Genomic DNA, 16,332 nt, shown 5'->3' with positions numbered 1-16,332 from the left:
GCTGAGACTGCAGACTCAAAGGGACCCCGAGTAAGCTTTTCCAATACAAAATTCAAATCCCACGGGGGATATACAGGGTTCCTGGGAGGTTTGATATGAAGGACACCCCTCAGAAAAAGCTTAAACTTTAGCCTAGAAACTAAAGGAGGAGACTGAGGCAGACACGCAGAAATGGCGGACAAGTGGGCCTTAACACAAGAATAAGCCAATCCAGCCTTAAGCAGCTCACAAAAATAAGACAGAACGAGGGGAATATCCACTGAAATGAATCTGTTTCTTAACACACCAGATGGAGAACATCTTCCACTTGGGCAAGTAGGACCTCCTAGTACTGGGTTTCTTGGCCTCCTGCAGGACTACAAGCACGTCCTCAGAAAAAGGTGTCGAAAAGGGATCAAAAGCTTATCACTCTCAAAGTCAGGTTCAGGGTTGTAAGATGTGGGCGAATGGGAGATCCCTTGTCTTGTGTGAGAAGATCCACCCTGTGAGGTAACTTGTGATGACTGCCCTTGGCTAGTTGCAGAACAGGAGGGAAACTGTGTTATCTTGGCCAAAGGGGATCACTAATGAGATTTTTGGTTTGTCCTGCAGAATTTTCAGCAGAACTGAGTGTGAAGGGGGGAATGCATAAAGAATCTCCTTCCATGAGAATGAGTGTGTGTCCACCTTCCATACCAGAGTGCCTGGGACTTTGCCTCACCCTTGAACAGACAACTTTTAAAATTTTGTGCCAAACAGATCTATTTGAGAAGTAACCCACCAGTGGAGAATGCCCAGAAACACATCCTGTGAAGCATCCGTTTGTGGGTTTGTGTCAAGGACCTGCTTAAAGTGTCATGTCTGCCAAAACACTGAGCTGAAGAAATGTGCACAGCTACTAAACTGACCTCTGCTTCAGAACCAATCTACCAAGCCTGATGGGACAGCTTGCAAAGTAGGTATGACTTTGTCATCGTCATCCCAAACATGTTCACATACCAAAGGACTATGGTGGTGTCTGGGAACAGTTTTAGGGGACCTAGGCGAAGAGAAGAGTGGAAAGCTTGTAAAGCAACAATCAAAGCCCTCATCTCTTTGATGGTGATATGTTGTTTCCTAATAGAGGGAGGCCACAGGCCTTGAACTTTTAGGTTTCCCAATGTCACGCTCCACCTCAGGTTTGAAGCATCAGTAAAGCGTTGCTTCGCAGGGTGAGGAGGTTGCAGAGGAAGGCCTGAATTCAGAGATATTTCTAGAATCCACCACTAATTCTTTCTTCAGACAAGGGAGAAGAGGAAGAACAAACTCCAGAGGATGAGCATGCTAGGACCAGAGACATTTTAGATACCACTGGAATTATCGCATGTAAAGTCAGGCTAAGGGTTACATGGGGATAACAGATGCCATGAACTGTAGCATTCTGAGATACAGTCTGTCAATGAAGTTAGGAGCACCTGCTGAAAACAAGTCAAAAGGCACTATTTTCTGCAGGGACAGTAAAGCCATTATAAGGTCTGTCCTTACCCTGCAACCCAGGAAAACCTGATCCTGAAAAGGGTTGAGGGAGGACTAGTTTTAACTGACAGTAAACCTCAAGCATTGGAGCAAGGAGATGATGATTTCAGGATTCTTTAGCAGAATATCTGGATGATCTGCTTGAATAAGTAGGTTGTCCAGGTAAGGGTAAATGAAAATTCCATGAAGTCGGCAAAAGGCAATGACAAGAGCAAAGCATTCTGTGAATACCCTTGGAGATGTGGAGAGTCCAAAGGGCAAAGTACAAAACTGAAAATGAGATGAAGCAACAGAAAAGTTTAAGCTTTCCTGAACACAGGGTGAATCAGAATATGAAGATCTGTATCTTTGATATCTAGAGAAACCAGGAAAGCCTGAGATAGTAAGGCAGGGAACAAGGTTTGGAGGGTGAGCATCCTGAAGGTGGGAACCTGTAGAAAAAGGCTGAGTTAAATACAGGTCTAAGATGGGTCTGCACGGACCATCTTTTCTGGGGACAAGCAGCAACCTGGAATAAAACCCATTTCCTCTTTGCAGAGGGGGAACTTCCAGAATGGTCTCCTATGAGATCAGGTCTTGAAGCACCTGAGGGAAACGAAGAAGCTGGTCTCGAGGGGGTTGAGGGATGCCCATGAAAGGAAGGATGGATTTCCAAATCATGCAGTAACTGTTTTGGGCAACGGATAGGACCCAATTGTCTGTGGTTATCTTTGTCCATGAAGAAAGAAAGAAAGTAAAAAAGGAGCTGGGAAAGAGGAATGTTGGTGAGTCTGGGCAGGTAGTGAGACTACCTAGTTTGTCAGGAAAGGGGGGCTTTTGAGCACTGGCTGGTTTTGTTCTGGTAGAGCTCTGCCTGCCTGTCCCTTTCTTAGGGAAGAGGAAGTATAGGAGTACGGGTTTTCTTCCTCACAAAATGTGGTTTGATAGGATAATTCCTATGATCCTTTGGAAATGGGGAAAGAAAAATATGCTCAAGTTCCTGTAACTCTTCCTTTTTTTTTTTTTTTTTTTTTTGAAGGGATTTGAAAAGGGCAGTAGCATTAGCACCAAAAAGGGCACAACTGTCAAGAGTTGCATCCATAAGTTTTGCCTTGATATAATCAGGCAAGGGCTGCAATCTTAGCCAAGAATATCTCCCAAGGACAGATCCAGGTACAGCTGACCTGGCAGACACCTCAACTGCACATTATTGAGTGACGAGCAACTTGGGAAGAGGCTGTCAAAAGGGAATAGAGTTTTGCCTTGGCTGCAGAGTCTGGAAGGTCTGTCAACAGCTGTGAAGCCTGAGACAACAGGGCCAAATCATACTTAGACATAGGAGTTTGGTAATTAATGTCCCTGAAGGCCAAAGGAGAAGATGTGTAGACTTTTTGTATCTAGCCTCTCCATTACCTTACTATCTTTATCAGAGGGAAGAAGAAAAGTGAGAAGGCTTACCTGCAGACACTGAGATCACAGCAGGATCTGCAGGAGAACATTTGAAAAGATACTTGCTGTCCTCTGGGACCTTGTAAAACCTATCCGGGCTTTTTGGGTCAGGAGGATGTGAATCAGGGCTGTTGGAAGCTGACAGAAAAGCATCCTGGAAGGCAGGCAACACAGGTGGAATAGCAGAAGGGAAAGGGGAGTCCATCTGTAAGCAGTCGTAGTACCTCTTCTGTGTTGCAGAACCTTGGGAATGTTCCCATTTGAAAAAAAAAACTCTCATTCTGGAAACTGTCACTCCAAAAGAGATGCCTTCCTCTTGGGAGTCGCCACAATTTGAATCTACTTCAGGGGAAGCATAACCCAAGGGATATTCCATTTGTACTAAGTAAGAGAATCATCTGGAGATTCTTCTTCAGAGGGTTCCTGTTCCAAAGCAAAACTCCTAGGCAAAGGAGAAAGGGGGGAACTGGAGTAAGAGGTAGAGCAGAGAAAGATCTTAAGGCTAGAAAAGCATTAAGAATTCCCTGAGTGAAAGCCTGTGGGAGGATTCTGTGAAGAAACATGGTTCTGTTTTTATTTTGTTTTAAGAGGAGGATCTACCCTAGGCTGGGATGGAGGGACCGACGTATACCTAGTCTCCGGTACAGAAGTTAGACCGTCTTCAGTGGCTAAGCAAGGAGTAGTAGTGTGAAGGGCATCCAAAGAAGTGAGCCATGGCTCCCCATTACCATCCTGAGTGGACGTCTGCGAAACCTCCGTGGATGTGTTTATGGTACTCTCCCTAGCAGCCTCTGAACTAGTACCCATTGCAGGAAGTGAATCAGCCACCGAACAGACCTCCGGACCCTCACTGGCCTCCAGAGCAATGTCTGGATTCAGAGGCACAACCAAAGATTCAGGCCTAATGTTTTTTACCTCCTCCTTTGGAAACTCACCAGACAGACCCGACAGACCTTTCACTGCAACCGCTAGTCGCTTTAGTCTCATATTCTCGAGGCAAATGTTCAGGGCAGAAAGATGAGTGCAAAGCACTTTAGGGACAAAAGTCTAACAAGTCGTGCAAGCCTTATAGTTGTGGGCAGACTCCACACAAAACAAATAATGATCATGGTTATCTTTGTGTGGAATTTGTCTTCCACAATGGTACTTGCCTTTCTTGGATAACATTAACCTCAAAAAACATGCAGTAGCAAAAAAAAAAACACAAATTCTCCAATGGGGCACTTATCTGAAACAGCAACCACTTGGTGATCAGAAGAACAGGAGAAGATGGTGTTCCAACTGGTGGCAGAGAAGTTCTAAGGATGGTATGTGCAGACATCACTTTTATGGCCTACGATGGCTACTAGCCTATGTGAAACATTGCACGTACCTTACAGCAGTTTAAATCTTTTGGATACTGGCCGGATGTTCGGGTTGCCTGAGCGGGGAATCCCTTGTGTTATGAATACTGCAAAATGGGAATAGAAGGACATCTAAAGTACCACTGCATCATTGACTGCCACTTAGTGCTTCTCTCTCACACAAACTGCTTTACAGTTAAAAAAAAAAAAAAAAAAAAAAAAAAAAAGTTAAACAACTCAAAAGGACTCTCAACACATTCAGGTGAATGAGGCATACAATCTGTGATTGAAACAGTCATTCAATATATCTCTATACATCTAGAAAAATCCTACAAGTTTATATAAAAGGACTCTGGTATCACTGAGAAACTCTCCCAGACAGGGATATGAATGGAGAGATGAGGGGTCCAAATGGAGAGATGTCAACAAGCAAAGGAGAGTAGCATTTCTGAAACTGAATTCATTCTCAATTCTTGGTGAGTACCTTGCAGAGGTGGACCTTGTTTTTCACAAAATCTCACCAAAACGACACTGACATATAAAAAGTAGGTCAAAAATTAAAAAGGATAGCTGGGTACTCAAGACCCAGGATAAAAAAAAAATTGCCCAACCCTGGTAGGTGCACTGGTGCCAGCACTGGAAAAAATAATAGTGCAGAATCCTCAAAATATGGAAACATTCCTAAAATGGGGCTTGGCCAGGCCCGGGGGAGGATGGTCTCCCTATTGTAGAAGGGAGCAGCAGTCCACAAAAATCACAAAACCTGACAGGCCAAAGAAGAGTCAAAGATGATGGTGGACTATTGAGGATAAGAAAGAAATTACATATTGTTATTATTACATAAAAAGTCAAGAATGTCCAGACACAAGATATACAAAACGATTGAGAGAGAAATTAGAGGAAAGAAAAATACTTCCACAAGAAAAACTGCCAGAAGCCTCAAATAAAAATGTGTGTTCATTAATACAAAAGATTTGCGAAAAACATTATGTAGACCAAGAAACTCTGATCTGTTTGGAAAAAGAACCATCTGATGAAGTGCAAAAATATAAACAAAACCTACAGATTTTTGAAAAGTATAAAAAAAAGAAATATGGACATGGGAAAGAAAGAGATTTGATACAGTGCAATATTTATGCAAAGTTGAAAGTCAAATGAATAAATACAAAAAAGGCAGTCCCAAAGATATTCCATGAGAAATATAGGCAAAGGCATCCAGACATGGAAAATTTCACAATAAAAAAATAATATCACAAAGAGGGAATGTAGAAAAGAAGATTAGTAAAGTAGAAATGAAAATAACAGAAGCTGAAGTTATGGAATGCCTGTGAAGTGAAGGATTTGGTGTAGAAGGTCTAACACCAGTTTACATCACAGCAAGATAGAACGAGTCCTCAAACTAAGGAGAAACAGGAAAGATTAGGAGATATGTGAAGAAATACGGACATGGGAAAGAAAAACAGATTTAATATGGTGCAACATTTATGCAAAGGAAAAAGCAAAACTAATCAATACAAAAAGAGCAGCACCACAGATATTTGAAGAGAAATGCAGCCATAGGAATCCTAACATGGAAAACTTTACAATACAAAAAAATAAGACAGAGGAAAAGTAGAAATGATTAGTAATGGAGAAGTTAAAGAAACAGAAACTGAGATTACTGAGTACCTGCGAAGTGAAGGATTCAATGTAGAAAATCTAACTCAGAAAGCATCAGAGCAGGCTAGAGCAAACAGACATCCAAATTAAGGAGAAATCAATAGAATGGGAAGCAGCCAGTCAGCTGCCATATAAAGACATTTTGGAGCCTTCCACAGAAAGCCAGTATAAACATTCAATTGAAGCTGAACAGCAAGGGAAGGAACAGAAAACTGTGGCAACTCTGGAACAGTCAATGTTGAGGACTGACAGGCCAGTAAATCCCCATATGACAGAGCAACGGATGACACAGGATGAAATTGAAGAGAATGTGTCACAGGAAGATGCTATAGTACTTTCAGCAGAAAATGGAGAACAAAAAATGTGTCCTCAGTTTAGAAGAAAAAGAGCTAAGAGAAGAGTTGCTTGATTTAAGAGAGATGGATAAGCATATTAAGATTAATGAAAGAAATAGACTGAAGAAGGTCAATAAAACCCAAAAAGTCAAAAGTTTGATAAAACAAATGAACACAGTAATTAGGACTGTCCAAGGAGATCCATGCAATATAACAGAAGTAAAACAGGATATATTACTGTGCAGCTAAATTAATAATAGATACAATTCTACCACAACACATGGCAGTAAGGGAATGGAAGGGGAGAAATCTAATACCACCATGGAAGTATCGAACAGAGAAAACTATAAAGCAGTTAAGACAAGAAGTGTCACTGTTAGGAGCACAGAAGAGGGAACAGATCAACAAAAATATTCAGAAACAGACATGATAAAAGCAATGCACAATATTATAACGGATCAAGATCTATCATGCACTGTCAGAAATAATAAACTAAAAATATCAGCACAGGCAGAAAAACCTAGAAGATACACCGATGAATATAAAGGAAAAGTACAAAATAAGCAATTTATTGATGACCCCAAAAAGTTTATAGAGAACTGGGGAACAAGGTAAAATGAAATGAAAGACCACCCAAAAAAGAATACATACATACATTTTGGAGAAGTATTTCTGAAGATCCTGTGGAACATAGATGCTAAATGGATAGAAGAAATAAAAGAAAGTACAAGTTGTTCAAAGGTACAGGATATGAAATGGGATGAAGTAACAGCCAGAGAGATTGAACCAAATTTAAGAAAAGCCTCTAATTGGAAAACACCAGGCCCAGATGCAGTACCTAACTTCTGGTTAAAAGTATTAACATCTTTGCATGACGATTTAGCCATGAGTAAGTACTACTTATATGCGCACCTCGAACAGACACCAACTTGACTAACAGGAGAAACAATGCTCCTACTTAAGAGTGAACTTGTAAGCTACTCTAAAAATTGTACAACAATAACTTGCCTTCCAACTATGTATAAACTATGCACCAGAATTGACGCTAACAGAGTTTATAGTCATTTAGAAGAAAACTCAATCATGGCAATAGAACAAAAGGGCAATAAAAGAGAATCACATGAAACAAAGGATCATCTGTTGCTAAATAAAGTCATACTGGTGAAATGTAAAAAAGGGAAGAATCCAAGTATGGCATGGATTGACTACAAAAAAACATTTGATACTATCAAACATTCATGGATAAGAGAGTGCTTAAAAATGTGCAAGATACATCCTACACTGATCAACTACATTACACTGACCATGAAACAGTGGCAGACCACTTTGCAATTAAGCCATGATAAAGGACAAATTATTGTTCCAGGGATAAAAATCCAAAAGGGGATATTCCAGGGTGACTCCCTGTCACCTCTGATATTATGTCTTGCCCTTAACCCATTAAGCTACCTACCTAACCAATTAGGCCATGGCTATAATTTGGCTCCTAGAAAACAACAAAGTGTACAGAATTCTCATCTTTCTCTGTCGATTATTTAAAACTGTACAGCTTGTCAGATGAGGAACTGAAAGTAGTCAAAACTTTTTCAGAAGATATAAAAATGTTATTTGGTCTTGATAAGTGTGCAAGAGCAACCTTTAAAACAGGAAAACTGCAGTACCAAGAAAACATCAGGTTTGGGACAAGAATGTGATATAAAAGAACTTGAGCAAGAGGGAGTGCATAAATATTTGGGAATTGATGAAGGATCAACAATAAAACATGAACAAATGTGAATAAAACTTAGTAAGGAATATTTTAGAAGACAAATTAATACTGAAAACGGTGTTGATACCTAGGAACAAAATTCAAGCTATAAACCAAATTGCTCTTCCTGTCCTAACAAAATTTTGGAGGGAATGACTGGCCCCAAAACATGTTGGACAGATTATACAGGAAAACCAAAAAGCAAGCTACGTATCCTCCTTTATGCTGTCACTCCTGGAATAGAGTGGAAATGATACCAGGCAGCAAACTGGAACAAAGTAAAATACGAAGGTAATCCAAAAGAGTTTATTTCTTAAGCGCTTTTCGTCTGCTACTGAAAGGCAGACTTCTTCAGAGTAAACTCATCAAGTTACACAGCTAATTTATACTAAAAACATAATTAGTTAATCATTGTTAACACACAGTCATTACATATTTAAAGCAACGGTGGCTAAAATACATTAAGTACTAAAAATCATGACAAAACTACATGAATAACACTAAAACATCTTGCTCTAAACATCGTGTTTACTGACTGTCATATCAAAAACATATATGTAAATAAAATATATCAAAGTATATATATTACAAAAAATAATAAAAAATAGTGAAAAAATAATGTAAAAATGTATATAAATACAAGTCCTTCTGAAGTCAAAAATCTAAAACTCACATAACGGTATTGTTGAAAGTGGTCACAATTGTGCATTCCATTAATTTGATTTACATTCCATATTGTTATAATAACTTGTTGAACTGTAACTTTGTCTTATATTCTAAACAGATCTTAGTAAATTGATTAGGGATACTTTAATATTGTAACGTATCTATCTATTTAAACTAAGTAGACTAAGTATACACCCTATAGAACATGTTTCATTCAGCCCTGGAGGGTGGTATGTTTCTAACCTGATTTGCCATCCCAGTTCCAACGCTAGTAATTTTAATGAGGTTGGGCCACCTCTACTGTCTTGTTGCACTTGATCGATACCAATGAATTTAAATTGGTGATTTGGATTCTCCAATACATGTTTTGCTAATGCATTTGTTGACTTTTGTTTCCTGATAGCGTACTGGTGTTCGTAGATTCTATCTTTGAATTTACGTTCGGTTTTACCTACGTACAATGATGTACAATTTTGGCATATAGCTAAATATACTATCTGTTTAGAATTACATGTAAGTCTATGTTTAAGTTTGAATTCACCTTTGTTCGTTTTGAATCTGTTTGATTCTATAATGAACCTACAATAATTACAATTATGGCATCTAAACATTCCTGGGGTTCTCACCAACGTAGATTTCATTTCGAACCAAGATTTAAGGTTCCTACCTCTGCTGTATGTCACTGAAGGGTTGGATCCTAATTTGTTCGATATGGTCGAGTCTACCCCAAATAGTTGCCAGTTGTTCTGGATGATTTCCCACAAAGTAGTACTGTCTACTGAAAATGTAGTGATAAATCTAGGAATTTCTGACCTGTCTACTCTCCCAGGACTCACTGAACTTACTACTGTTACCATACTCTCTGTCGCTCTCATTTGAAGAAGTGGCACATAAAAATTGTTGTTCCTCTTGGTGGTAATCTCATCTATGAGTTCATTAAGTAAACTACAGGGATAACCCCTACTAAGAAACATAGTTTTAAGTGTGTTACATTCTTCTATGAAATCTACTTCTCTGCTATTGATTCTCGCTGCTCTAACCAGCTGTCCTTTCACTACTGCACGTTTTTGTGTGTAAGGATGGCAGCTTGTGAAATGAAGTAGAGTGTTGGAATAAAGGGGTTTCCTATATATTTTCGAAATGAAACAAGCCATATTTATGTCTTTAGTTAGAAGAATGTCCAAATATGCCACCTCAATACTGCTGAACGAAGAGGTAAAAGTAAGGAAGTCAGTGGAATTATTCAAAAATTCAATGAATGAAATAGCATGTTGTTCATTCCCATTAAAAAGAATGAAAATATCATCCAAGTACCGGGTGTAGTAGACCAATTGGTCAGAAAGTGTAGGATTGTTCAAGATGTAAAGGTGTTCCCATTGTGCCATAACAAGATTGGCCACGCTAGCTCCATACGGAGAACCCATCCCTACTCCCACCTTCTGCAAATAAAAGTTGTCGCCAAACATAAAGAAGTTCCTAGGTAGTGTGAGGTCCAGTAGTTCTGCTACCAATGAAATCTCATCACTCCTAGCCTCCATAGCTCTTAACCTGTCACAGACCCATTCAATGGCTATATCCAGAGGAATACTGGTATACAGATCTTTAACATCTATTGTCAGCAAGTTGTAATATGCTTCAAAGTGTATTTCATTGATTTTAGATAGAAATGTCCATGAATCTTTACAGATCTGTGGCTCCATGGTGACATATTTCCTTAAGATATGGTCAACAACCTTTGCACAAGCATGGGTGGGTGATCCACGGCTATCTATAAGAGGACGCATAGGCGGGTTATTCGTGTTCTTATGTATTTTTGGTATCCCGAATAAAGATGGAATCCTGGGATAAAGGTGGAATCCTGGGATCAACAATTTTTATGTGCCACTTCTTCAAATGAGAGCGACAGAGAGTATGGTAACAGTAGTAAGTTCAGTGAGTCCTGGGAGAGTAGACAGGTCAGAAATTCCTAGATTTATCACTACATTTTCAGTAGACAGTACTACTTTGTGGGAAATCATCCAGAACAACTGGCAACTATTTGGGGTAGACTCGACCATATCGAACAAATTAGGATCCAACCCTTCAGTGACATACAGAAGAGGTAGGAACCTTAAATCTTGGTTCGAAATGAAATCTACGTTGGTGAGAACCCCAGGAATGTTTAGATGCCATAATTGTAATTATTGTAGGTTCATTATAGAATCAAACAGATTCAAAACGAACAAAGGTGAATTCAAACTTAAACATAGACTTACATGTAATTCTAAACAGATAGTATATTTAGCTATATGCCAAAATTGTACATCATTGTACGTAGGTAAAACCGAACGTAAATTCAAAGATAGAATCTACGAACACCAGTACGCTATCAGGAAACAAAAGTCAACAAATGCATTAGCAAAACATGTATTGGAGAATCCAAATCACCAATTTAAATTCATTGGTATCGATCAAGTGCAACAAGACAGTAGAGGTGGCCCAACCTCATTAAAATTACTAGCGTTGGAACTGGGATGGCAAATCAGGTTAGAAACATACCACCCTCCAGGGCTGAATGAAACATGTTCTATAGGGTGTATACTTAGTCTACTTAGTTTAAATAGATAGATACGTTACAATATTAAAGTATCCCTAATCAATTTACTAAGATCTGTTTAGAATATAAGACAAAGTTACAGTTCAACAAGTTATTATAACAATATGGAATGTAAATCAAATTAATGGAATGCACAATTGTGACCACTTTCAACAATACCGTTATGTGAGTTTTAGATTTTTGACTTCAGAAGGACTTGTATTTATATACATTTTTACATTATTTTTTCACTATTTTTATTATTTTTTGTAATATATATACTTTGATATATTTTATTTACATATATGTTTTTGATATGACAGTCAGTAAACACGATGTTTAGAGCAAGATGTTTTAGTGTTATTCATGTAGTTTTGTCATGATTTTTAGTACTTAATGTATTTTAGCCACCGTTGCTTTAAATATGTAATGACTGTGTGTTAACAATGATTAACTAATTATGTTTTTAGTATAAATTAGCTGTGTAACTTGATGAGTTTACTCTGAAGAAGTCTGCCTTTCAGTAGCAGACGAAAAGCGCTTAAGAAATAAACTCTTTTGGATTACCTTCGTATTTTACTTTGTTCCAGTTTGCTGCCTGGTATCATTTCCACTCTATTCCAGGAGTGACAGCATAAAGGAGGATACGTAGCTTGCTTTTTGGTTTTTCTAGATTATACAGGAAAACAAGGATGCTTCATGCTCACCAAATGATTTATAAAAACTGGTGCATACCAAAATTATACATTGCCTGTTCCAGAGGAGGTATGGGCCTCCTTGAAACTGATTACATGTACAGATCTGGAATTGTGGGACTGTACAAATCTACTGACCTCACAGGAACCAAACACTGTGAACGTTTTGAAACATGAGGAGAATCTAAGATGACTTCCCTGCTTAGTCTAGCAGAAGCATATCGACGACAAGCAGGAATACAAATCAAACCAGAAGTAGATAAAAAATCAGGTGGCAACTGGATGTGCTAAAAAACGAAGAATATAAAGTGAAGGATCGTATGTGAAGGCAAGAAATCTGGAAAAAGCATAAATATAGTTGCAAGTATAGAAAACTTCTGGAAGAACCTCATGTTGATCAGGATCGAATGCAGGAATGGTTAAGGAGAGGCAAATTCAAGCCCAAAGATGAAAGGTTAATATTGGTGGCCCAAGACAGTGGGCTACACACGTTGGTTTACAAAGTCCACTGAACATGTGGGAGAAACAGACAAATGTAAGTTTTGTAATACAGAGCTAGAAACAGTCGCACACCTCATTGCTGGTTGTGACATTCTAATGGCAGAAGGACTGTATACTGAAAGGCATAATAATGTGGCAAGACTGCTGCACTGGGGATTGTGTAAACATTATGGCACTGAAGAAGCGGAAAAACACTGGAAACATGAACCATAAAACATCATAGAAACTGAGTCTACATCACATGGGATCAGCCATTAGCAACAGTTCAAACGACAGATGTGAGAAAACCAGATAATGGGGTCCATGAAAAGACAAAAGTAGCACTGATCACTGAAATTGCTACACCCATTGACTACACAGTCTTGCATACAGAGAGAAACAGTCAGAAAATATTAGGATTTGCAAGCAGAAATGAGAGCAATGTGGAAGAAAGATACCCAGACTGCTCCAATAGTAGTAGGAGCAATGAGTCTTATAAAAAATAATCTATAATCGTACTTAGATATGTTACCCATATATGTAACATACGAATTGCGGAAGGAGTCATTACTGGGCACACTACAGGTGCTGTGACGAGCACTTCTGGCTGGCATCAAAGATTGAAACAATACTAATTTCATGAAATTGAATTGCACTTTGACTTAGGAATGGGGTCCATTCCCATCATGGTAAAAGAAACCCAAAAGACTTGGAGAAGTTAAAAAAACAGGGATTAACCCTTACGCTATTAGATGGGTAGCCAACTGGCTCACCCTATAGAACACACACAGTCAAAATTGGTGACTCCACCTCCATCAGTAAACCCCATCACCAGTGGAGTACCACAGGGTCTGTGCTGGGCCCCTTACTGTTTGGCATCTATTTCTCTGAAGTCCAGGCCAAAGTAGACTGCCTTTGGCTCACCAAGTTCGCTGAATGATTGGTCCAAGTTCGCTGAATGATTGGTCCCAGTTTGTAATCTTAAGTCCCCCAACGATGTCAACATATTACAAGAAGGGACACGAACACTCAAACGGCTCACACTTTGAATACCAGAAAAACGACAATGAAGAAATTGTATTTTAGCGCTTTCTTCCACTTTATTCATACCATGGACTTCCTCAGAAAAACGGGAACTCTCCCATGTTCCCGTTTTTATACTTTACAGGATATGATGTCATACTTTTTGTATTCATGCTAATAATCATATTTTAACATTATATTTTAAAATTCATATTACTATGTGTATGTGAGTGTGTGTGGGGATGTGTTTTTCTTGTGGTGGGATCATGAATGTGGACACGTGTGTGTTTTTTAGTGCGTGTGTGTGAGCGTGAATGTATGTTAGTTTGTGTGAGGGAGTGTGGGTGTTGAGGGAGAGTGAAAGTAGTAATATGATCAAATCACGTATATTTATGTACACTCTTTATTGTTTAGAACATCACGTATTTTAACTACATGATTACAGTTGTATTTTTTTGTGTGTAAACATACACACAGATGCAACGTCAATAATAATTTCTTTATATAAATAATTGTTTATTTCTGTATGAGTAATAAGAAATGATTTTATATTACAGTGCACCATTAATTCTTTTTATATACAAAAATGAAAGAATTTTAAAATATAGTGTTCGTGTTCATTGGTTTTCTGGCTAGTCCGGATTTTGTATCCAATATTACAAGAAGGGCTAACACAAACAAATAATTGGTGCCAAAGCCATGATCTAAAGCTAAATGCAAAAAAATGTCTTATTATTCCCTTTGGCAAAATGGAATTCCCCACACATTACAATACTAACAGCACCCCCCCTGAGCTCCAATCCAGTGGTTGAACACTTGGGAACACAGGTTGACAGCCATCTGAGCTTTGACCACCAAGTTTCCACAGTGATAAGGAAAGTCTTCTATGTAATGCACCTCATAAGCATGGGCACAGCATCCAGGTAAAGGGATGTTATAACTCCAATGTACTCGACGTTCATCAGTTCACTAATGGAATACAGTGCACCCTTTTGCATGTACCTCATCAGACACCTGCAGAAGCTGGAGAGACCTCAGAGGTTTCGCACTAAGAAAATACAAGGACTCCAAACTATGACCTATGTAGACAGGCTGAAAGCCCTGTCTCTTTACTCTGTATCTTATAGGCTGCTGAGAGGCGACTTGTGCCTGGCTTATAGGGCAATCTCTAACCCTGCCCTAATATTAATGCTGTACATCTGCAAGTCAAATGGCTCAACACTCACTCGCTGTATGGATCTCAACCTAGCTTGTGATGAACAGAACATGCTGGAGAGACAGATACTTCTCCCAGAGACTGCAGCTTCTCTGGAAAAGACACCCTATTCATGTAAAACAGAGCTCCTCACTGACCGTATTCAAACACAACCTAGGTAATTGATGGGAAACCACATATTTGCCCCTGGGGTGGTAGCCAGTTTTGATCACTGACCTGCTCTGTTCATAAATTTGTTCTACAAATGACCCAAAAAAAGAACAAATGGGGATACTTGGGATTAACATGGTTAGGTTTGTAAATGCTCTAGGGCCACTAGCCTAGTAGCCTCCTATGAAACTATGACAAGGAAAGTGCAAGTCTTAACTATCATGGTAATGACTCTTAAGAGTCAGAATTTGTAGGCACATACCGAGAGAAAAACACATCTATCAATAAAGATCCAAAAAGAAGAAAAAATCTAGGGAAAAAAGTAGTTTTGTACCTACCATAAATGTAGATGTTCGAGTGTATATACTGTTGCAGTCATCACACTTGGGTTATCCTGCCGTCAGGCGGTCCCGCAGTCGGAGGAATCCCAAAGTCTTGGTCCGGCGTCAGTTGTCATCGCTTCTTCCCTGACGTCAGTGCGACAGGGGGATAAAAGAGGCAGCCGACGCCATTTTCTTCAGTTTTTCTTGTCCCATATGTCAGGTGCCCCCAACTAGGAAGGCAATACAAATAACTATGCAAAAATACCTTAGTAGATAAACAATAGTACTAGCTGTTAGCAAATACACCATATAGACATGCATCCAACAGATTGATGTACATGGAGTTATAACTAACACCCAGGTATGTAGAGGGGATGGTGGGAGGGTAACCTGGACTGCAGCAGTATATACACGCGAACATCTACATTTATGGTAGGTACAAAACTGCACTATGTTCATCGTGTTACACTGCTGCAGTCATCACACTTGGGTTGAATCCCAAAGCTATGGATGGGTAGCTGGTACTAAACTGGGTTAGGTGGAGCTAGGATGCCCTGCAGAACTGCAGTGGCAAAGCCAGCGCTGTTTTTTGAGTATAATGGAAGGTGTAAGTGCTTGGTAAAGGTGTGCACTGAACTCCAAGTAGCTGCCTCCAGAATGTCCTTGGTTGGAACCCTCCTGAGAAAGGCTGCTGAGGCTGCTGTAGCCCTGGTAGAATGGGACCCAATATTAACAGGCACTGCTTTCCCATGGTGCGAGTAGCCAAAGCGGATACAATGTGCTATCCATTTGGAGATGGTCTGTTTTGAAATAGCCTTTCCTTGTGAACCTGCAGCATAGGATACAAAGAGTTGGTCAGTTTTTCTGAAGGTTCTTGTCTTATCCAAATAGTAATGTAGCTGTCTGTGAATGTCCAAAGAGTGAAGGAGTCTTTCTCCTTTATTCTGGGGGTTTGGATAAAAGGTGGGTAAATGAATGGTCTGATTCAAAGCCACACTGGATACTACCTTTGGCATAAAGGTAGGGTTAGTTCGTAAAGAGAGAGACTGTCCTAATGGAAAATGATGAAAGGTTCCACTGCCATAAGTGCCTGTAGTTCTGAGACCCTGCGTGCTGAGGTGATAGCCAGCAACAGAGCTGTTTTCCATGACAAGTATTGTAGTTCTGCTGAGAAGGCTGGTTCGAAAGGAGGCAGTGT

The 16,332-nt window shown here is 39.4% G+C and overlaps 1 protein-coding gene across 3 annotated transcripts in view; it reads right to left on the bottom strand.

Annotated features, from left to right (window-relative positions):
• PPP2R5E (protein phosphatase 2 regulatory subunit B'epsilon) overlaps nucleotides 1-16,332 on the bottom strand; it is a 2,371,886-nt gene that overhangs the window by 1,796,847 nt on the left and 558,707 nt on the right. The window lies entirely within an intron of this gene.

The sequence above is a fragment of the Protopterus annectens genome, chromosome 6.part0 (genome assembly GCF_019279795.1).
Source record: "Protopterus annectens isolate FY-2018-M chromosome 6.part0, PAN1.0, whole genome shotgun sequence".
NCBI classification, from domain to species: Eukaryota; Metazoa; Chordata; order Ceratodontiformes; family Protopteridae; genus Protopterus; species Protopterus annectens.
This window is presented reverse-complemented; position numbering and strand designations above follow the sequence as displayed.